This window comes from Tympanuchus pallidicinctus, unplaced genomic scaffold, assembly GCF_026119805.1.
Source record: "Tympanuchus pallidicinctus isolate F22 unplaced genomic scaffold, pur_lepc_1.0 scaffold10, whole genome shotgun sequence".
Taxonomy (NCBI): Eukaryota; Metazoa; Chordata; class Aves; order Galliformes; family Phasianidae; genus Tympanuchus; species Tympanuchus pallidicinctus.
In genome coordinates, this window is record NW_026294619.1 from 15991612 (window position 1) to 16015559 (window position 23948).

A 23948-nucleotide genomic window follows, 5' to 3' on the forward strand; every position below is an offset into this window, starting at 1 on the left:
TCCAAACCAAAGAAGAAAACGTCCTTAAAGGAAGCACATCTCTTCAAAGTGATCATCCTGCAGCTAAAACTTGCTTATGTTTTAGAGCAGGATGTTTATTTTACGCTCTTGTGGTCTCTCTGTAACTGATTGTGACCTCTGAAATGGTAATATAGGAATCATTTACTATTGTATTTTTAGCTGTTACTACACCCACAAGACTTTTTATTATCAGCAGGAGTGGAGGTATTAAAGAGATTTGTGGGCCTCAGAAGGCTGAAAGCACAGTAGGGATGAAATTACAAAATTATATTGTTATAAAATATATTTCTAAAACTGTGTACAAAGGCTCAGTGTTAATGAAAGTAATTGATAGCAAATACTGATTTCTTTTTACATCACCAACAAAGCTTTTTTTTCTGAGTAATAATGAGCCTCTTTTTAGTAACAATAGGAAAAAAAATGAGTCTCATGAATCATTTATGTGTCCTCATTCATTGCTATTATTACTTCTGCCATCAAATATTTTGGGAATTCAGCCCCTTTTTCTCTCTGTCTTTACATCTCACAAAATGGTCTTTCTTGTGCTTTTCAGAAGGAAAATTGAACTTTCTTCTTTTTTAATGTACAGAAAAGTAGCAGATCTTCTATTCTGATTCTGAATAAATGTTCCTGTTGCTGGAGCTTTTAGCTGAAAGAGGCCATAAAAGATGAATAATTGCTAAAGGAGAAACAAGATAGAGGAAGTAAAAACCCAATGTGCTGAAGGAATCCATTTTCAAAAGGTCAACACCTTCAATATAGGATTTTGCCTAAATTGTCTAATTCCATATAAATTCCATTAAATACTATTTTAGCTATCAGTAATTCCACAATACTGAAAAGACTGAAAAAGTGCACTGAAAGTGTCAGGTTTGCCTAGTTGGTTTAATTTCAAGTAGCATTGCCTCATGCTTACAGCAGGACAATGAGTATCAGGAGGCTCTGGCTCTTTTGGACTTTGTTTAAACTCATTGAGACAAGTAATTTAACCTTCACTACTGAAAAATAATCATCCGTGTATTTGCCATCTCTGGATTGATCCACATGTTCTCCAGGCAGCTGCATACAGAGGCAATTTAGAAAATACCTACAAGTATCTCAACTTCTTTTCCACTGATTCTAAGAAATTAGGATTTTTCAGCACCATGTCCTATTCCATGCCAGTTTTTCCAGTGATGATCCTCTTCTTCATTATTTTCCAGTTACAAATGGAACTGTTGTTCTCACATTCCGGTTTTCTCACTGAGTTTGTATATTTTTACAGCCATTTTTTTTTAATCTTTATTTTACATATTCAGTACTGCTAAAACCATTTATTTTCTTATGATCTGGAATCAGAAGAGGTGTTTCTTTTATTGACAAGTGCTGTTTAAATATAAAGTGGCTGGAGCCTCAGTCTGTTACCTCCTAAAGCATAGAACCCATCCAAAAAACAATCTCTGTCCTCCATATTTTTCTAAAATGATGACATACGTGGTTGGTTTGGTGTTAAGTTGCTTTTGGTGAGGGTACATACTTACAACTTTTTCAATTTTCTTAAATATAGAGTATGTAGTTTGAGAAAAGATTATATGAATTGAAAAATACTTTTTTTTTTTTTTTGTAATTTTTTAGATGCAAAAAAACAGATTCTGGTTCTTCTTGTGGAAAAATGTGTCATCTTTTAGAAGTGCACTTTAATATGAGTTTTCTGTAGTTTTCATCAACATTTTATATTTAAGTAATGGTTTTAAACTTTAAAAAGTAGAGCCGTTTCTGATGTAAGAATAGCAAAAAGAAACATCATGCTTTCATGCATGAAATATGACAGCAATATCACAGTCTTGTCTATTGTAAGAAAACACATTGTAAACTGCTTTTAAGGTGCAACTTCATTACAAGGAAATAATGTTGATGCAAATTGTTGTTAGACATCTCAATCTAGTCTGATGTCTATATCCTTGTTGCACCAAATAAGATTTTTTCCTGTTTAATTAAGCAAATTTTTCAACAGTGTTAATAAAACATCATTGGAGCAGGCTCATTGCTGTAAGTCCACACTGTCAGATCCTTCCCATTATGCTGGTTTGCCACAAGAGCCACTGTTGGTCATAAAGCCATGACCATTAGGTTAAAACTAATCCAGCTGCAAAAATTTCAAGTGAAATATTCTCAGGTGGATCAATATTACAATCTGATTTCTGAAGCAACTGCATAAATGCTGGTGGGAGCTGGAGATGTGAAGGATGGACAGGACTTGCCCCTCTGTGCAGTCATATTGATTCTTTTGAAGAGATTGTGAGACAATGCCTAAAAAAGGGAGTGACAGCAACAGACTGCTGGAGGCTGCTTCTTATACCTGTGGTAATTGTGCAGGAAAAGAGAGGTCTGTACACAAGGAAGAAGTGAGCACAGAGCCCCAGATCTAACAGAAATTTTCTCTTGAGATCTTGAGATCACATTTGCTTCTTTTTTCTCCCCTTTTTTTTCTTCCTGTCTGTTTCAGACTTGTTTATTCCATTAGAAATGTGTTAAGCACAAGATTACAATAACTGAAAACACTAAGGGAAATCTCTTTTCAGATAAAGAAGTATCTCTACCTCATAGTTTTTCACTGATTGTTTTTCTTAGATTAAAAGTGCCTATTTTGTGGTAGTTTCTATGCTCTATTACTGAAGTGCTTTCTTAGTCAACTAATCTAAAGAATTTAATATCTGTGCAATAAATTATAGGGTTCTTTTTTCATATCACAGAATCACAAAATCACAGAACAGCCAGGATTGGAAGGGACCTCAGGGATCATGAATTCCAACGCCCCTGCCACATGCAGGGCCACCAACCTCCCCATTTAATAGTAGACCAGGCTGCTCAGGGTCCCATCCAATCTGGCCTTGAACACCTCCAGAGATGGGGTATCCACAACCTCTCTGGACAGCTGTTCCAGAACCTCACCACTCTCTCTGTAAAGAACTTCCCCCTGACATCCAACGTAAATCTTCCCTCCCTCAACTTAAAACCATTTCCCCTTGTCCTGCTGTTATCTACCCTCTCAAAGAGTTGATTCCCCTCCTGTTTGTAGGCTCTCTTTAGGTACTGAAAGGCTGCAATGAGGTCACCCCACAGCCTTCTTTTCTCCAGGCTGAACAAGCCCAGCTCCCTTAGCCTGTCTTCGTAGGGAGGTGCTCCAGTCCCCAGATCATCTTTGTGGCTCTCCTCTGGACCCTCTCCAACAGCTCTCTGTCTTTCTTGTACTGGGGGCTCCAGACCTGGGCATATATATGTATATGTGATATAATGTATGCTATCTGATAGCATAACAGAAGCATGATCTAAACTAGGCAAAATATAATCACTGTAGAATAACGAATGAAAATAATATGTTTATAAAAATTCAGAAATGGTACAATTGTTATTTCTTTCCTTTACCTGCAAAAAGAAAGGCCTGCTATCCTCCTAACTCCAATAGCTATGCCCAGCTCAAGAAACTTTCAATATAGTTCACATATCTATGTTCCCATTCCCCCCCTACTTCTTCCCACTCATTTCTTCAGCTGTTTCAGGCTGGAGAAAATATTTGAAGATGTTGATTTTTTGTTCTCTGGAAAGCTGTCTTCCATCTCTACTGCAAAACATGATTCCTGTCTCTGAGAAAGAGGCAAACACAGAAAAAGATTACTTTTGCAACTGCCATTTTGAAAAACCTCTCCAAAGCTTGTTAAGAGAGAATCCAGAAACCTGGGATAGCAAAATAGAAGAGAATGAAATCCTTTAGTGCTGCAGGGAGAAGTGTTTTGGCAAAAGATGGTAGCTCTATTCAGGCTGTGTGGGCTCTCCATGCAGGAGAAGCAGTAGCAACATAGGTCCTGCTGAGGTTGCCTGCATTGCTGAATGAGTCATTGGAGAGACTATCATTGATTTTAAGACAACAGTTTCCAATATCATTATCCTCTCACCAGTCTCTCACAGACTCTTGTTGCCCTCAGCCTGTGCTCTGGGGCTCTGATCCCTGTTCCAAAATAGGCACTCTTAAAAACACAGCAGGAAATTTTTAGGAATTTAGAGAATGGGTGATACTTGGGATAGATATGCCACCAGACAGGTGGTCTATAGCTGTCAAGGACAGAATGTACCTGGACAGACAGGTGCCCCTGCCAACCTGCAGCACCCTGCGTATCATCCAGCTGAATACTGTGGGACAGTAAATTCACCCCCAGGCTGGGCAAAAACCAAGGCTAGGGAAGGAAGAAAAGTCTTCTACAAATAGATATTCTCAAACTGCCGGCACTAAAAATAGCAACTCTAGAAACCTGAGCAAGGGCAATCCCATTTTGTTAAGGTCAGATGGGAAAGCAAAAGTGCCTATTAGAAGTAATAAGAGACAACCAAAGTATAGGAAAGATAACACAAGCAAACAACAAATATCCAAGTCATCTAGACTTTGCCAGCACAGATTGGAGCTGAACCTGATAGTAGTTAACTTTAGGTTCAATGTACTTCTTCCTGGAAGTTTTTCTGAAACAAAATAACAGATGCCCATGCAGAGCTCAGGGCTCTTAAAGCTTTCTTACAGTTACAGCCAGGTGATCTTGCAGCACTCACTATTCTCTAAAGAGAATAGCTGCTGCCTCAGCTAGAAAGTGCAAGGAAGTGAGACCCTACAGCAGCTTCTCCTTTCATGTGTGAAGAATCACAAGAATTAATTCTGGTTACAGTGGCCAGCCTACCTGGGGATGCTATTATTATTCAAAACATATGGTCTGTGCTGTTCTTGAGTCACAAAATACAAATTTGCATTTCATTGATATCAGGATTTGTTTTCTGTAGCTTTGAGGTAGCTCGGACTCTTCCTCACAGGATAGAGGGCTCCAGGACAGCAGAAGGGACATTCCCAATGGGTTTTGGGTAGATCAACGCATTTCTCTTTGATGTAAAAGTACTTGAACTGAAGAAGTTGAAAACAGAACTGGAACACCTAACACCTAACATTTCTGCCAAACACTGTTTTACACACAAATAGCAACATACAAAGTAATTTCACAAAACAAAACAAAACAAAACAAATACTCAAAATAGGATTTCAAAATGCCTGCCAATTACTGTTAAGCCATCCAAACACCTGCAGTACTTACATGACTGTTCTTTGTTGTCATTATGGTTTGTCCAACACTTTACACAAGCATTTGAGTGTGCACCAGAAAAAACAACAACAACAACAACAACAACAAAAAAAACCAAACCTCTAGCTGCAAAGAAAAACCTGAGTCACACTGAGCAAATGTGTGTATATACATATATACATATATATGTATATGATAAATTTGTTCATATTACAATAATACAGACCTGTTCACGGAGTTCGCAGGCAACCTTTTAGAAGAGCTCAGTAACTTTTGGCTAAGTCTGAAAGTATCTCAGGGGGATTCATTTTACAATTCAATGTCTAAATGTGGTATTCAGCCATGAGTTTCCAATAAATGTAGGAATCTCAATGAGATCTCTAATGTTTGCAAGAAGTCAGTGACACAGTTTTATTCTTGACCCTACCTCAAAAGATGTGAGCTTACTTCAGGTTATGATACTCTTCTGGATCTTGGAAATGGGGAGCATCTGCAGAATGAGCCCTTCCTTAAAGCTCACTAGAGATTTCACTCTTGTGGACTGAGCAGCCATTACTCTATTTTGTCCCGAGAGTTTGAAGCCACAGGGAGTAGTTTCTCCAAAAGAGGCAAGTGTAATTTTTCTGGACAGTCTTGACAGCTCCGGGTCCTATTCCTCCAGCTCTACCACTCTGCACAATTTGGAAAGTATATGTGAATGCAGCATGGCACACCTTGCAAAAATTTCAGGGCAACTGAGCCTCCACTGAAGTGGGTACTTTATGTTACAGCCAAGGAAGAAAGTATAAAAGCAAAAGGTGCAATTACAAGCATGACTAAGCAGTCAGATTTATACTGAAGACAAACCTCAGGAAAAAGGAAAAGGTGGAGGGGGGGATGTTAGAAAAATTAAGGAACAGCTGAGTGCTAAAAAAATACAGTATTAACAATGTCTAGCTGCAGTAGCAGCATTCATGTGCCAGAAACTCAGCTTCCTGTTATAGGACAAGGTTGCTATAGAAACTTACAACTGGGAGCTAAATAAAGTAATTTCTATGCTAGTGTTGGTGTCGGTAACTTCAGCACCTGATGCTAACCAAATTGTGCTCAATAAACAAATTTAAACTCTAAAAGCCTGCAATGAGTTTACAATGGTTTCTATACAACTGATTAATCTCAATTGATCTTGGCTTGGAACACAAGAGCATGAGAAATCATAGAAACAGAGAAACTGCTCAAAACACTGCTGAAGATACCTGCCATTTTTTTATTCTTATCTGATTTCCTTCTTCATCTGTGTATCTCTTTATTCTGTCTTAGCTTTTTTATTTAGAAAGTATCTTTTTCACTACTGATATCTCTGACCCTCTCTATATGAGGGCTGCTCCAGAGGTAATACCTCCTATTTTATTATGTTTGCCCATGATATCAGAGACAGATGTTGGTAGTATGGAAGTAGAGGCTGAACTTTCCCACTAATATTCCTTTACATTTTGTTGTGTGACAGATGGCAGCAGAGGGCCAGTCTGACAGAATATTGTCTGACGTGGAAGTGCATATGAAGCAAAGGTGTGTCATTAAATTCCTCCATGCAGAAAAAAAATGGCCCCCACTGATATTCATTGATGCTTCCTGAATGTTTATGGAGACCAAACAGTGAATATTAGCATGATATTATACAACAGCAGTGCATCACCTCCACTGATCCAGATTCATGGCACTCAGGCTCTTGTTGATCACTAGCTGAAATACACAGCTAGTGGTAATGTGTATGGGAACTGCTGAGTCACGGCCTGAACCTCGGATTGATCACCTGAGGCGAGCCATGAGTCAGCCAGAAGAGCACAGGTGAAGGCAATTCATCCATGCTGCCGGAAGGGGTGGAGCCAGACTCCTAGACTTATTTAAGAGCTGGCTGCCAATGGGGAAGGATCTCTTCTGGAGATCCCCTTTTCTGGTGTTTTCTGTGGGTGAGCCTGGCATACAGGTAAGCCTTCCATTTATTCTCTTGTTATCATAGTCTACTTTGCCTAACTCTCTTGTTCTTTTTTTGTGATTATAACATCTTAATATTTGTTGATTATATGTAATGACTATCCTGAAGAATAGTATTTTGTAGGTGAGAATTTGCTCTATCAAATAGTGTTATTTTGCACTTTGTATCTGTTTTAGTTTCCATGGAAGTAAATAGGAAGCATTACTTTCAGTAACCTACATATGTGTGTTTATCTATCTATACGTGCTTGTTTGTATTCTGTTAAGCACAGCAGGACAGTGGCTGCTCAGAACTGAACAGTCATGCCAAGACCAGAGGTTAAGGAGATCATGCTGAAGTAAATGTAGCCTAGCTCAGCCCTTGGTGCTTGCATAACATGAAAGGTGTGTTTGCAACCTGTTGACTTGAGGAGAACTTAGCTGCAAGCTGAAGTTTTCACATATGCTTAAATGCTGTGTTGAATAAGAATGAACTGTAATCCACACATGAATTTCAAGAACACATTTGCTGCTTCACTTCAGAGTTGCTTCCAAGTCTTTGAGTGACAAAGGATTCCATAAGGAAAGGATGAGGAGGTATTATAAACTGATTACTTCACATATAGAAGGTCTTAAATTGGGGAAATCAAGAAAGGAAGGTCGGGATATTAAAATGGAGAAGCCAGGGAACCTAGGCACTTAGTGTTGCTGGTGACAAGATGAAGGCTTCTCTAGGGAGATGTTCATAGCAAGGAAGTAACTGGAAGGGTACTAGCAACATCACACTCTCTCACTGGGGCCAGGGGAGCTCAGTAATTTTAGTTCCATAAGTTGGACAGGCAAAGATACAAACCTACTGTCATCCTTGCTGTAACAGGCAATTATTCACTACCTGTAAAGAGTAAGTAAGCTGAAAATTGAAAAAAATGATGTTCTTTCCTTATTAGAGAATAAGGAAGACATATTTAGGTCTTCAAGGACACTTTGAGGGTCTTGCTTTTAATGAACTCTAATTTGTACAAATCATTTCAAGACTTGGCACTCCGTTAGACTTTACAATGTAAGTCTGTTTGCAGAAGTTCACAAGAGACTTCAGTGGATACTTAAGTACAGTAGTATTCATTGCAAAGTTAAACACAACAGTTCCTACAAGTGGTACATTTTGCCTTGCTGTTATAATTAGAAAGATTAGCATGGATGGGATGGGTGTGGGTGGGATGGTGCTACAATCAGAAAGACTGGTGCAGATAAGATGATACTACACAAAGAAAGGTGCTCACTCATCTCCCGAGATCTATGTTCACAGGAATAATTCCACAAGAGAGGGATCTCAACAGTTCTCATACAGTTCCCGTACAATTGCTATTTCAAAAAAGAGTCCTTGTATAATCCATTTACATAGTAAGTGACACATACTTTGTTTTGTCTTTTCTATATGCTCTGCAAGTATAGAAAAACCAAAAGAGCCACACTTCAGTGCCCTGCAAGACTGGAAAGCAATGTTTGTAACCCACATCCATTGCTTGTTTTCCCACCTTTCTTGTCCTTCATATAATTTCCTCATTCATTCTCCACCTGCTGCAATATTCCTGAGTAAGTGGGAAACAATACAGCTCATTTCTTCTTTAAGGAAAAAAAAATCTCTGGGAAATTTAGCATTTATTTTTTCTTTTTCTTTCTTTTTTTTTTGTTTGTTTCTTCTCAACAGCACTGTTTCATGTTACCTAAGAGCAGCTGCAGATATTATGTATTTTAATTTCTGTTCCTGACACATTAGTTCTTCCACTTGAAACGTCTGTGCTACAGAGCATCATATACTTCCCTGAGATGGTTCTCCCTCTGGCAGGATCTGAGATTCCAAATACTTAAAATAAAATAAAAAAAACAAAGACCTGCAAACTGGTCTCTTCCCTGACATCCATCTCAGGACCTATGCCAAGCCTTCAGGACTTTGTTCCAAACTTGAAGCCTTTTTTTTTCTGGTGAAATTACAAGGAAAGACAAAAGCGTTTCAGTTCCAAATGTTCTGCTCAGGCTGTAGTGATTTCCACAAAAGCAGATCCCTATACTCAGAGTCTGACAGTCCGGTGACCTCTGACTGAAACACGGAGGGATTTTTCTTGGACGAATCTTTTGATGAAGGGATGTCCATAGGCACTTCATACTGCATAATTTTAGTCATGTTTTTGTTGTTTTTTTTTAGAAATAGACAAATTTTAACAGTTAATATTTGTCCATATGTAAAAAAGATTTTTTGTTCCTAATCTAAAGTGAATAAAAAAAGAATGTGATAATACAAACTATGGACTGGAGCTTGCTAGGGCATACACACCTGCTTAATTTCATATGCACCAAGGGTCACTGCAATGATTACTTACAGCACATTATATTTAGCATGTACATAACTATTTCCAGGATAAGCGTGTAACAGGTCAACATTCAATACACAGCAAACTTATCCTGAGGGATAAGTATTATTTGAAGGATCAAAACTTGAAATCCTAGATCTGAATGACTCTGGCACATGGAACTTCAAAACATAAATGTAGGGGTCTGTAAGTTGCCAATAATATTCCCTCTCTAAACTTCAACAGAAAAATTTAGCTAAATGTTTTTGTAGGCTGGTATTTTCAATGTTGTTTTTCACAGTTATACCTATGCGTATTTCACTTTAAAGAAGCTATCAATTTTTAAAATAAGGAAATGGTATTTGGTGGACAAACTTTTGTTTATAAAATAAATTTGGATTTTTAGTGGGAAGATGGTAGGAAGCTGTCAGCTGTTTGTGGGAATAGTTCCTTGTGTTATGTGATATTTTTGTTTTTGTTTCTTAGCTCCACTTCAAGGAAAAAATAGAAAGAGAGAAAGTTACAGTAACTGTTTATGAAAGAAATATCTCTCTTCTTTAGTGCTTATGCATGTTTGACCAAGCATAATATTTCTTCTTAATAAGTCTTAAGCACTATTTAATTTGGAAGAAACTTATAACATTTTTGAAAAATAATGATGGGAAAATTACTTCAGGACTTTGTAAACACTTTGCAACTTTAAGACGAAAACTGGGCTGATTATTTCCATCTCTCACATGCCTGTGATGAGGTAATTGTCAGAAGATGTTGAAGTGGGAAGGATGTAGAGGCAAAGGTGCAGCTGGTTTGGGTTGATGCTGGAACTCTGGGAATCAGGGCAGGCTGGGTGCTGGCTGGGTCAGGAGCAGTGCAAGTGAATGAAGTTGAGCCTGTCTGGGCTTCTCGAGTCATATAATTAGTGAGCTTTTTTTTCCTTTTTCTTTGTGATTATCTGCACAAAAGGGCATTTGTAACACGACTTTTTTTTTTTTAAGAGAGGTTTATTAATAACATTCTGATAGAAAGAGGATGCTCTCTTGTTGCACTATTCTTAAGACAGATATTTGTATTTTTTTTTTTTCCTAGAAGAGTAATGTATCTGCTCAACTATCATCTTGGCTTCTGTTCTGACTGACTTCTAAATCTCTCCCCACACACCTATTCCCTTTTTATTCTGCATTTCGATGGCACTGGGTGCTTGGGGATTCTGGGGAGGAGAGAGAAGAAAAAAGAAATAATAGAGATCACTTTAACTGGAAATGCCTTAATACTGGAAAATGATGGCTGGTGCTTTAAAACATGTAATTCTTCCAGTATAAAAATGCAATAACTGCCTTACAAAGAAATAAACAGATAACAATTGGAATTTGAATTTGTATTCATGAGTACCAAACCAGAAACCATTCTGACTTAGCTTTAAAAATAAGGCATACCTTGTTGAAAGTCAGTGTCCTCTTTCTCTATTGATGCAGGCTATCCAGTACTGCAAGGAGTTAATGCAATTGAGTATGACTCCAGGAATTGAAACCTGATCAAGGCCTCTTTATCTATACTTTCATGCAGATCCATAGTGTCTGTCACATGGGTGCATAAGTCTACTTTCACAAAAACAAGTGTCTGGGGTTTCAATATATTTGTATGTAAATGTCATAGGTAAACCACAAATAAAATAAGTAAACAGTAGTAAGATCTATCTCGGAAAAGGCCTTCATATAAAGCTAATCTGAAGACTACTGAACCTGGAAATAAATAAAAAAAAAAAATCAAGATGTAAAAGGAATGGATGACAAAATATGAGAGTGGAGAGATCTTTAAGGTAATCATCATACAGGAGTAAATTTTGTTGAGAAAACTCATCTGAGGTGGATGAATGAGCAACTGGGAGAAAGGAGGTAGTTGTCCTAGCATGTGACTACAAGATCAGATACACCTAAGAAAAGGAGTGGATGGGTTGCTTAAAGGATTTAGAAGGCAACTGTCTACAAGACTGCTCAGGAGGCATATACCTGAATAAGACCAGAAGGATATAACCAGAAATAAGAAGTTGTGGTACTATGTGATGTTAATCATGATATAAAGAACGTTTTCTTGTAGTTGATTCAGTGAGCTAAGAATCATAGAATACAGTAACTCAAATTCAGATGCATTTATATGGAGGGCTGGTAGAGGGATATGTAAGGTAGAGAACAAAAACGGTACAAGAAGGATTTAAGTGACTACCTGAACTGCTATTTGTTACAGTTGGGGAAAAATTAGCACAGTGGAATGCTGACACAGGAGTGAGATAGCAAAAGTGACAAACAGGAAAGGAATTCTTGTCTGTCTCCAAGGATCTAGGCTCATGGGGGGGAAAAACGCCACAAGGGAGGGATCTCCAACCAGAGATCCTTCAACAGTGGAAGCCAGCCTTTAAATGGGGCCTAAGAGAGGTACAGCCAGGCTCCACCTGTTCCAGTCATACAGCTGAATTGCCTTCACCTGTGCTCCCACAGCTGACCGGGCTTTCTCCATATGATCAATCAGTGGTTTAGGCTGTGACTCAACATTTCCCATACAGTACTAATGCAGTTGACAAGTCTCAACATGGATCTGTTGGGAAAACCTGTGTTTCTTCAAGGATCTAGATGTGCTGAGAATGACCAAGGTCCTGTCTTTACCAAATCAGTTGCCCCATGTATTGTCTAATGTGTCTGGTACTGAACTTGTGGATACTTAGTATGAATGAACCAGTGCTGATCATACCTGATGATCAAAGCATTTGAATGCTCATAGCTCTCAGTAAGCATACAAAAATGTCATGAGCCTGTAAAGGATACCTTTTAATACAGTGAATAAAACTGGCAGAAGGTGGAATTACAAATTCAGCAACCTTTACAAGTATTTCCTAAAATGCTCATTTAAAAATAAGAATGAAAAACAGGTTGTAAAATCTCAAAGCTGAAGACTTATGTTTACAGTCAGGTACAAAAGTTTTCCTGAATACATAAAAGCCTGATACATAACGGTCTGTATTTTACACAGTGCAATAATTCTACTATGACCATCCGTGGTTTCCATTCATGTGTAGAAGATACATGATATTGAAAAGTGTATTACCTTAGAAAGTCCTATGGATAGCCCAGCTGATATATTCATTTCCATTCCAAGAGCCCAAGTTTCTCAATGACATTAAGGGAGTACTGGAGTGCAACAGCAAACATTCAGACAGGTTGCTGAAATGATTATCTTTGCTAACCAAAATATAAAAGGACATCATATTTTGTGTTATTATGAAACAAAAGAAGAGTGACAGATGCATGCTGTTTCTTACAAAATACAAGGCGTGAAAGAGTGTGCTTGTGGAATTTGAAATCAGTTGTTGTGTTGTGGCTCCTCTAGCTGGTACCTTGAACAGGGAACAGGAATGCGAAGCATGTTAAGTGCTCAAAAATACACCAAGTAAGATCTCCCAATTCCTGTGCACTGTGGATGCTGACAGGGAGCATAAGACACTAAATGTCATGCTCAAAAAGTGACTTTCTTCTAAACGGATGTTAGATTTTTGACAGAGCTGGGAATGTTCTACCTCTTCTTACACACTTATAAGCCTTGTATGGCTTGTTAAGCTAACAAAGTCTCATTGAACTGAAACTGCTTTCTAATTATGTTGTGTGGCAATACCTGTGGAAACTCTTTGCCTTCAATAGAATTGCTGAGTGGAACTGATTGGGTGTTAGTGAGGGACCTGATAAACAATGCTCAAGGAGAGATAGGATTCAGCACTCTCACTCCTGCATCAGCCATTTGCACAGAATGTAATAAGAACAAAATCCAGTAGAGCACTCAATGCGATATGAATTGCTATGCAACCCTGTTGAATATAAAGATTCTGTTGTACAGACATCACTCAGCACAGAAGTACATATTTGTATAGTCAAGTAAACTTAACACTTCTCCAAGAACATTAATAGCTTTGTCATCCAAAATCTGGGAAGAAAACTCTCTGACTACAGTGCAGTGTTAGAAAGTGGCATTCCTTTATGCCTCACAGTAGATACCGGGCGACTTGACAAAACAAGTGCTTGCTTTCAGAGTTCAGGTTCTACATTTAAACAGTTAAGACATATATATGAAATATATTGGCATACGTATTCATAATTTCCAAGAACTCATTAGTATATGCTGATGTCTCTAATGTCCATGGGCATTCGCAGTTGCATTTAGGGTGGTTGTAAGCCCATTTATTTTATCTCTGTTTTTCCTCCATCAACTTAAACACAGACAACACAGACTTTTGGCTAACCTTAAGTTATTTTTCCCCAATTTGGCAAATTCCAGTGCTTGTTAGGCTGTAGTGAGCAACTTACAAAACAATATATGTGAAATCTGAGGATGGTGTCTTTGCACCTGGTGCGTGCAAAAGATAAAAGTAGCCAATTATGACTTCGGTGTTTCTCATGAAGCAGAATTAAAAGAAAACAAAGCTGTTCACACACCAAGCAAAGTTGAACTGAAAAGTTATAGAATTAGCTTTATTATTTTTATTTTTTTTTGCTGAATTAGGATATTGGTCCTTGAACTAATATAATGAACATAACACTAAGCAAACCAGCCTATATCAGTTTCTCTCACTCACTTTTAAACATAGCTTTTATATCAGGGATTATTCTCCTGTGATACTGCTTTTAACAGCATAGACTGCGGAGATGAGCTCTGTGGAGAAGGACCTAAGTGTTCAGACTGCTGTGTCCAGTTCTAGGCTCTTCAGTTCAAAAAAGTTAGGGATCTCCTTGAAGTCCAGCAGAGAGCCACAAAGACGATTAAGGGCCTGGACCATCTCCCATATAACATGGGCTGAGTAACCTGGGTCTGTTCAGCCTGGGAAAATGAAGACTTAGACGAGATCTGATAAATGTTTCTAAATATCTAAATGGAGGTGGAAGGCAAATAGGTGAAGCTCTTCTCAGTGGTGTGTAGTGACAGGGCAAGGAGTAATGGCCTAAAACTTTAACATAGGAAGTTCCATACTAACATGTGGGTGAAATTCTTTACGGTAAGCATGACGGAGCCCTGTAACAGATTGCCCAGAGGTTGTAGAGGCCCCTTCTATGGAGATGTCTGTCTGGATGTCTACATGTGCGACCTATTGCAAGGTACTGCTTTAGCAGGGGGGTTGGACTCAATGATCTCTTGAGGTCCTTTCTGACCCCTGTGATTCTGTGATTGTGGTGGTTTCACCCTAATGGGCAACTCCAATGTAACTCTCAAAGTAAGAGGAAAATATGATGAAAATGAGCTTAAGGATTAAGACAAAGAGGAAGATTGCCCACTAATTACTATCATGAGCAAAACATACTCAGCATAGGAGGGTAAATGTAACTTATTGCTGATGAGAGCAGTCTCTTGTCTAACTAAAAACAAGCAGAAAACACCTTCCCCCACTATCTACTCTCTTCTGTCTCTCCATCTGAGCAGCAGAAGGGAACGGTTGCCGTCAGTAAGTAATGCTTTGTCCCTGCCGCTCCTCCATGGTCACTCTCTGCCCGTGCTCCATGTGGGGTCCCTCTTACAGGATACTGTCCTTCCTGACCTGGTCTCACACAGGCTTACCACAGGCTGCAGCTCTCCCAGCCCCCCTATTCCACTGCAGCCTCATCCCAAGCTGCAGCTCCAGGCTGCTCTTGTGGGTTATCCATGGGCCGCATCTCCTCTTTGCTGTGGCCACGCAGTGAGCTCTGCTCCGCATGATGCCTGCAGGCTGCAGGGGGACAAACCGCTCCTCCGTGGGCCTCTACTAGTAGAGTTACAGGGAGCTGCTGCTGTATACCTCCTGCCGCTCTGACCTCGGTGCCTGCAGGGCCGTTCCTCCCACATTTCTCACCCCTCTTTCCCAGCTGTGGCTGCACAGTAGTTTCCATTCAGTAACTCCACTCTCCTAGGGTCGCTCACGGTTCATCTCCTGGGCGCTGCTGGCAGAGCCCTCCCCAGCTATGAAAATCTTGCCACATAAGTCCAATACTTCATGACAGGTGAGTTTTCTGTCCAGGAAAGATGGAAGTTATTACATATTGCCTCATTTGCATTTTCATTTGACTTATTTCCCTTTTTTCTTTTTTTTTTTCCTTTCACATCATCTTATTGTCAGTCCCAGATGAATGCACTACCTTCTTCTACTAAAGGTGCAGCATGTTTGATGGCAGGTTCTCAGCATGTTGTGGTTTCTTACAGAGTAATAGATAACAGCATATCAATAGATTTATCAAGTTTATCTGAATGCATATTTAAAAAAAAAATGCCAAATGCTTTCAACTTGGTTTTGGCGAGTCTTTTGAATCTCATTAAAATGCAACCTTGAGGGAGTTTAGAGATCTGAAGCAGATGTAATTAGCTCTTTCTTTAAAGGAAATTTGCCCTTGCTGACAAAGTATGAGCCAAGATGATTATGATTCTTGCAGGGTTTTGTATATATAAACTCTTAAAACTGTAAGAGTTAGTCTCCCTGCAGGTACACTTGAAAACAATCAAAAAAAATGATTGAGGATTTGCTCCTGATGTAATGATGTAACTCTGACATCAGAACAAAGAGTGAATGTTTCTCATTACAAGTAAAATCACAGGTATGCATACTGGCATTTCCATCCTAGCAAATTGCTTGACCCACACACGATTTAAATCACAGTAGAGGGTGTGGAAATAGCACTTGTCTGCATACATGACACAGGATTGGAAATTGAAGTGTTTGCAAGCTTTTCCCTTACTAGCATTTTTCTGGTGTGAGATTAACATAAACTGTAGTTGCCACTTGATATTCATGTCAAGTTAGCATACTCATGAGGGAAAGCTGGATTTTGCCTTCAGCTATAGGCAACGAACTCCTTTTTCTTTTTTCTTGAGATTCACCTCTAAATAGATGCTGAACTGGAACCAGGGAGTAGTGCGAGACGTTCTGGGTACTTTATTCTAAACAGTTATTGCCAAGCTGGAATGTGCCAGCTGCAAGAAGCTGTTTCCAGGACTTTGCAAACCTCCCCCAGCCTGCTATTTCTGATAGCTCAGGCTGCAGCTTCCCACAGAAGCTGCAAATTCTCAGCCCAGCAGAAGTAAATATGGTGTCACACCATAGGTGTTGACTGAAGCGTGCTGTCATAACAGAGAAACTGTGTTTGGCACAATCTGATAAAGGAAAGAAAATTTGGGAGTATTTTGGGGAGATTTTTTTTCTTTAAAAAAACAAAACAAAGCAAAACAAACAAAAAAAACCCACACAAAACTTATGCAGTCTGCATACATATTTTCTCTATCATTTGCTTGAGTAGATCCACTGTTAGTATTTTGTTCTTTAAATACTAAGTATTTGTTTTGTTTTTAGAGACCTTTTTGAAGCAATGCAGTACATGTGTGCATACTACCTCAAATGTTTAATGTTGTCCAAAATCACATAAATCTGCTTCTGATCAAATGACAAAATGAAGCTCATTTTGGACCAACTGAAAATAAGGATTGCATAGATTTTTGCCATACCAGCTTTCAAGTGGTGCAACTGATGTTTGCTTTTATCCTCCTGTGGCTCTGCTGATTGTCCAATGCTTCTGAGAAGGGTCTGGAATGCCAGTGTGAACAAAGTAAAGCTGTGTTATCAGTATATCAGTAATGTTATCCCCCTATTCTTGACCAATGACTGGTGCAACTTGTTGCTTCAGGCAGTTATAAACTTGCCACTCACTTTAGAAGAGCATTCAGCTAAAACAGAACAAGAGTTTAAAAACTTAACATAATCAAAGCTGAAATATATTTAATAACAGTGAGATATTGCAGTGATAATATGCATCCCGAATGGCACGTCTGTGGGGCAAAAGAGTGATTTTTCCTGCAGTTCTCATCTTAAACGTGTGTATCTTGCCTTTTTTTTTTTTTCTCATGAAGCTGGTTATTTGCACCTCTCTGGAGTTAGTAAAATGATTCCAGCAGTGACTGGTTGTCATGGTTTTATGATTTTTGGCATGATTTGCAAAATCCCTCCAGCCCACTGGTCATGGGAACCAGGCTGAACCAGCCTGTAAACCATTGACACTGGTCAGAGCGGAATAAGCAGATTTTCAAAGTGTAAGAGATTGCCTTCCACAAACCTAATGCTCTCTTATTCACTGTGTTCAGAGTTCTTTATAATTTTGCCTCTCCCTCTTCTCTACTTGCAGTTATCATCTGCTGCTGAATATTATCTTACTGAAAGCCTCACTCTGAGTGATGTTAACATAGAAGCCCTGTGTCATCCATTGGTGTTGTTTTTGTAACTTCATAAATCTAGGATAAGTCTAGAGTGACCTCAGCCTTTAGAGATGTTGTCTGCCTACGATTTGAATCCTCGCTCGCTGGTTAGAGGAATGCTGATATCAACATAGTTAACACTACCTAATTCAAATGAATTTGAGTCACCTACCACTTTTTTTTTTTTCCCTGTCAATCATTTCCTAAAACAACAGTGCATTATTTCATAATATTTTCATTTATTCAAGCTATATGTCATGAAGTCTGATATTTTGCTTTGATTGACTTGTGTTTAAATATCAAAAGGTAACAAGAAATACATGTTTTCTGAAAAAGCTGATGGTGTATTTTTTTTTTCATTGTGTACTAAAGACCTGTAGAAGAAGCCTTGAACTAGTTCTAAGGGTTCAGTGCGTGCATATATGTATGCATACCTTTATATGCACATGTCTGTACTGTCACAGCAGTATGTGGCAGTACCTGCTTCAGCAGAGGAAGTATAGTAACAATGTTCTCATGGCATTGCACCTAGCCCAATAAGCTCTGCCTCCCAGCAGGGCTTTCTGCTTTTGGACCCAAGTATTTCAGCCATAGACAATTTTATCAGCACGCTGTATTGTACAGGAACCCAAAAGCATGCAGTCTGTGTGCTATGGCACAGTTGTGCCTTGAGCTCTGAGGATCCCATGTCTGAACTGCCAGGCTGCTGTTGGATTTGTGCTGTGCTGGAAGTTGTGATCCTAGAAGGATGCAGGCAGTCAATGTTTTGGTAGCCAAAGAAGCCTAGGAGAAAAAATACCAGAGAATGTTATCTCTCTGTAGGCAATCATAGAACAACATAGGCAAAAAGGTTCTCTTTCACAAGGAGGAAAGCAGTGTGACCAGTCTATTTTAAGCCTGTTTGTCTCCAAGTTATAATCATTCTTTCACAAAATCATGAGGACAAGTTGTATTGATAGAAATAAGAGCAATCAGAAAATCTGCAGTTTACAGAAGTCTGACACATACTGTAATCGTCTCTTTGTGACCTCAAAGCCCTTTGAAGTCATTGCTGTCCATATCAGGAAGAAGTGCTGCTTCCATCTTTATTTTATTATTTTTTTTTACGTTGGAAACTCAGGATTCAAGTATTTTTAAAAATGTTTATTTAAAATAAAAATTGTAATTATTCCTTTTCCCATTTTGATTTTTTGGAGGCAAATATACTGTAACTATAGTTATAACTAACTGTATATATTATCAAATATATATTTGATAATATAATTGTCGAGGTATTTATACTAGTAGAGGATGCATGTGTAGCTTGCTTAATTCTGTGTCATAGAAGAAGGAAGGCTTGATGCTCTGTCTCCTTTGTGTTGTTAGGCAAAGCATATATAGGTAATACATAGACTAACATAGGCTGGAAGGATATTCTGATCAATTCCACAGCCAAAGCAAAGCCATGAGGATCTGCTCCATGATCTTCCCAGGCACAGAGGTGAGGCTCACTGGTCTGTAGTTCCTAGGTCTGTCTGTCTTCTGTTCTTGAATATGAGTCATGCTTCCTTTTTTGCAGTTACTGGAGACTTCACCTGACAGCCACAACCCACAGCTTTTCAAATATGATGTAGAGTAGCTTGGGTACTGTGTCAGCCAGTTCCTTCAGGACCCTTGGATGCACATTATCCAGCCCCATAGACTTGTATGCATTCAGCCTCATGGGTGGTCCTGGATTTGTTCTGCTCTTACAGTGAGGGAGATTTTGCTGCCTTAACTCTCACCTAGAGGGTCAGAGATGTGAGAGCAATGGGAAACCTGACTGCCAGTGTAGACTGAGGCAGAGAATTCATTGAAGTACCTCAGCTTTCTCCATGTCTGCTGAAGCCAGTTCTCCCTTGTCATTTATCAGAGAGGATACACTCTGTTTTGCCTATCTCTTCTGACAAATATACCTATGGAATCCCACATTTTCCACATCCCTTCCCAAGTTCAGTTCCATCTGCGCCTTGGTTTTCCTGATCCCATCTCTGCATGTCTGAGTGGTATCCCTGTTTTCTTCCCAGGCCACCTATCCCTGCTTCAACTCTCTGCACTTTCTCTTACTTTTCCCTCAGTTTTACCAGCAGATCATTGCTCAGCCATGCCACTTTCCTGCCTTCTCTGTTTGATTTCTTATGCTGGGGGATGGAGAATTCTTGTGCTTTCATTGCTCAGCCATGCCACTTTCCTGCCTTCTCTGTTTGATTTCTTATGCTGGGGGATGGAGAATTCTTGTGCTTTCAGGAAAGTGTCCTAAAAGAGCTTCCAGCTCTATTCCATTCCTGTGTACCTGTGCTTTACTGTCCAGGTGAAGAAAAAAATACTTAAGGGCTTAATTTAAGAAGGTCAAAATAGTAAACAAATTTAAAAGGGTCAGTGTACTTCCAAGTGTAAAACAGTGTCAGATAGTGGAAAGATTGCTTTGATCCTAATTCTCTGCATCACATGAAGATGTCGATCCTCCTTAGGCTTCCCTGACACTAACAAAACAAGACAAGAGCTGACTTGCGAGACCTTGTTTTGCTGATGTAGACTTTGTCCTCTTCCGGCAGAGTATCTCAGTGTATCAGTGTATAAATAGCCCTTAGAGACCTATGGCTCAGAGTTGTGCTATTTGCTATATGCAAGCAGAAACAATTAGAAGTGATGAGTCTATTTAATTGATTTGATCTGTCACAATGTGGCTTTTTTTGGATGGTTTTATTCTCCCACAACTGTACTTTGTAGTACACAGCTTCTCTGCACACAAATAAAATCAGAAATCTATAGTTCATAGTATGCAGTAATATATATATATTTAGATACAGTTTTGAGACCCAGTTGTACAGATTCATTGAATACAATTGCAAATCCATTAAAAAAAAAAAAAAAAAATTGGCTTGTAAGAGAGGACTGTGTTGGTCGAGGAGCTTTTTGTTTGCTTGTTTTGTTGGTTGGTTATGTTTATTTTCTTCAAGGAAACTGCTCTTATTTATTAAAACAAACAAGCAACAACAACAACAAATCATACAAAAAAACAGCTCCCAGATTTGTATGCTTAGCTCTGTAATCACAAGCATTGTTGAAATGTTTTTGGCCAGCAAGCAAATCCCATGCTGATTTCAAGGCAGGGTCAATTAAAACAAGTAAATGTTTTTTTCTCTTTCTAGGGAAGCTTTTGCAACAGAAATGAAACAAATTATGTTCTACTCCGAAACATAAACAAATACCAACTACTGAAAATTTTCATTTGGGAACAAATAACTTATGGCATAGCATGGAAATGAATGGTTTATGTATGTTTATGTGTAATTCTTTTATTATAGCATTCTACAACTAGTTCTAATAGTCCCATTAGCTTAATCACTCTTGATTTCAGATCTTCTCATTTGTAGCAGTCCCTATTAGGGTACAGCAGGCCTGTGGCAATGAACACAAACATGGATTAAGAGTCATAACACATAACTGTGGTTGATTTATTTATTTTTCAGTGACTATTTTACAGCCTAATATACAATAGTGACAAACTTTGCAGTGTGTTTTCCTAACAATGCTCCTTTGCTGCATAGCCATTTTTTATTTTGGGACATTTTGCTTCCCTGGGACAGCGGAAAGCTCACTTAAGTAGCACTGTTCCTATATCTTCAGTAAAGATGGGAGTAACTAATTTACCATGAATATGTACTAGTAAACTGATGACAGTGATGGCAATGGGAGACTATCTGAACTTCTTCTGAGGCAATATACCTTCAAGTAGTGCTCTTACTTGGGACTCCATAGCTTGTCTGCTGGCAAGACAGAGAAGTGGGTGGCTAGGCACTTTGGCCCACTCTCAAACTGTTTTCCTTCTAAGATGGAAGGCTTTTTTTTGTTTCTTTTGCTTGTTTCTTTATTTTTTCCCCTTCTGTTTTTCCTTCTCCTGTTAACTCAAATGTTAGTAAGCATGTAAAGTATCATAAAACTGATGTATCTTGATGACTGCTAAACTTCTGATGGGATGTGCTACTTCCTAAAAAGAAGGACTGGAGAGGAAGAGGAGAAATAAATAATACTTCCAATACCACCCCAAAAATGTGGAAGGAGAAATAGTTAAATGCATCTCTGGAATAAATAGCAGAAAGCTCTATCAATATTGACAAATACAGCAAATGTATCAGTGATAAGATTATTATATGAAAATAAATATTCAATGTATTACTCATGTTTGTATTGCTGAGGTTATTTTTGTCATTCATTTGTTCTATAGTTGTTTCTGTAGTTATAATCAATTTTGAGGGATAGTATTTATAGATTTTCTCCTCGTATCCAGATAATCAGTGCATAATATAGCATGATTGGGTGTTTTGTAACATGATGATACTTTTGAGGCTGTGAAGCGAGAGCTGCTAGTCATCCTATCATGTTTCCCTTCATATTGTTTTCCTGAATTATGGTAACCATCTCCAGTTGTCTTGACATCCCCTTGCAAGGCTGCAAAGTTGTGCCCTTTTTCATGATCTAATCTAAGAAACACGAGAGTTCACAAGAAGCTTCCAGTCCCAAAAGTAAGCAGCTTTGCTTTGGGTCAATTGTCATTTGAAAACAAAAGTCTGTATAATGTTGAAAGGAGAGGAGCTGCTCACATCTGTGGATCACAAACTGCAGTTGAGGTCCAGAAATGTTTACAAGAATGCCATCTTGAACTCATCCTTTAGAAAAAATCACGTACACCCAGTCATTTGAGACATGAAGCTTAGACAGCAATTCAACTTGAAAATCTTTCTTTCCTTTTTGAGCCTGAAATGACAATCACAAGTGTATGTTGTGGGCTGCCACATATGCACAGCAAAATGAGACCATTTCTTCAGTTTATGTAGGTCAGAGATCATTAGATACTCATTCGTTTGTACTCTTATTTTGGTTGCTATCTGGTTAATGTAAACCCACTGCCTACCCAAGAATAATAAAAAGGCTGGCTTAACTTCCTTTATCCACACTCTTCTGTAAACCTAACAAGGAGAAGGGTATGTTAGATTGCACTGTCTCATATGCAGCTACAGTGACATATCTGTTGGTGTACAAGCAAGCTAGCCAGTACAGTCCTTGGCTAGCTCTTGGTGTGTAACAGTGCTACCTCTGGTGATAGAATGACATATTCTGGTGGTTTTACTTCTGTTCTTACTACAAGAGTTGAAAAAATTGGTTATCTTCTGGGGAAGAGAAGGAAGAGGGAAAAAACTAGTCTGATAAGAATGGATGCTTACTAGTTGTCTGTGATATCTATTACTGGTTCAAGTTTGTAGGATAATGAAATCAGTATATTATTACCAAACTGACAATTGGCTTTAGAAAAGTAGAACGTGTAACTGTAAAATAAAATCACATCATAAAGCTGAGGATGTCAACTGGAGGAAATAAAAGTTAAACCAGGATGTTTAGATTTGTCCTTAATTTATAGGAAGAGAAAATCCATATATAAAATATTTGAGAGGTAACAGTCGTAAAGAAACATTTCATAATGCTTTGAGGAGCCCCAGAGCACAGATCTTTGTAATGGTCCATCTCATGCACAAAGTGAACAAAGACCAAATCAGCCAAAGGCAAGGGGAACTTTGGAGGGATTATAAGACACTTAGGGCTTGCATGGCATCATCAGTACAATTACATGGAATGCTGCAGATGTTTAAACAGCATGTTTCATTGTTGTTATTCCTCTCCAAAAAGAGAAGAGGTCGTTTAAGGTCTTAATACAGAAAAATTTTTAAACCGGCTATGAACAGGGGTCTTATGTTCAGAAACACCTTTAACAATAACAAAGGAAGTCTCAAGATGATGCATGATCAGTGCATTTAGAGCAAAAGACAGTAATAAAGGAATTCCTAACAGAGTAATTTTGGGGAAAGATTATGGCATCAGTTTAATTATGAGTTACTTTACTAGTTTACTTCACCTTAAGGGAATGTAAAGAAATAAAAGGTTCTCTTTTTTTTTTTTAATTGAAATTGTAATAATATTTGTCTTTGGATGCACTGGTTCAGCCAGCAGAAACTACTGTAGACTAGTTGCCGTTTGTTTTGCAGGACTCTAGTCTGAAACAGTGTACCTTTTCTGTATTCTTATAATGTTCTTCTAATATTCTGTGCCCATGAAACTTCTGAGAGAAAAATTTCAGTTTGGAACTGGTCAGCTGAAATATGCAGAACTCCTGTTCTTTTGCAATTGATCTCCAAACATTCAGGGAAGCCTCTGTTCTTGCTCTTCCCATTCCTTCACCATGTTCTGACCCCACATCCCTTTTGTATACAAC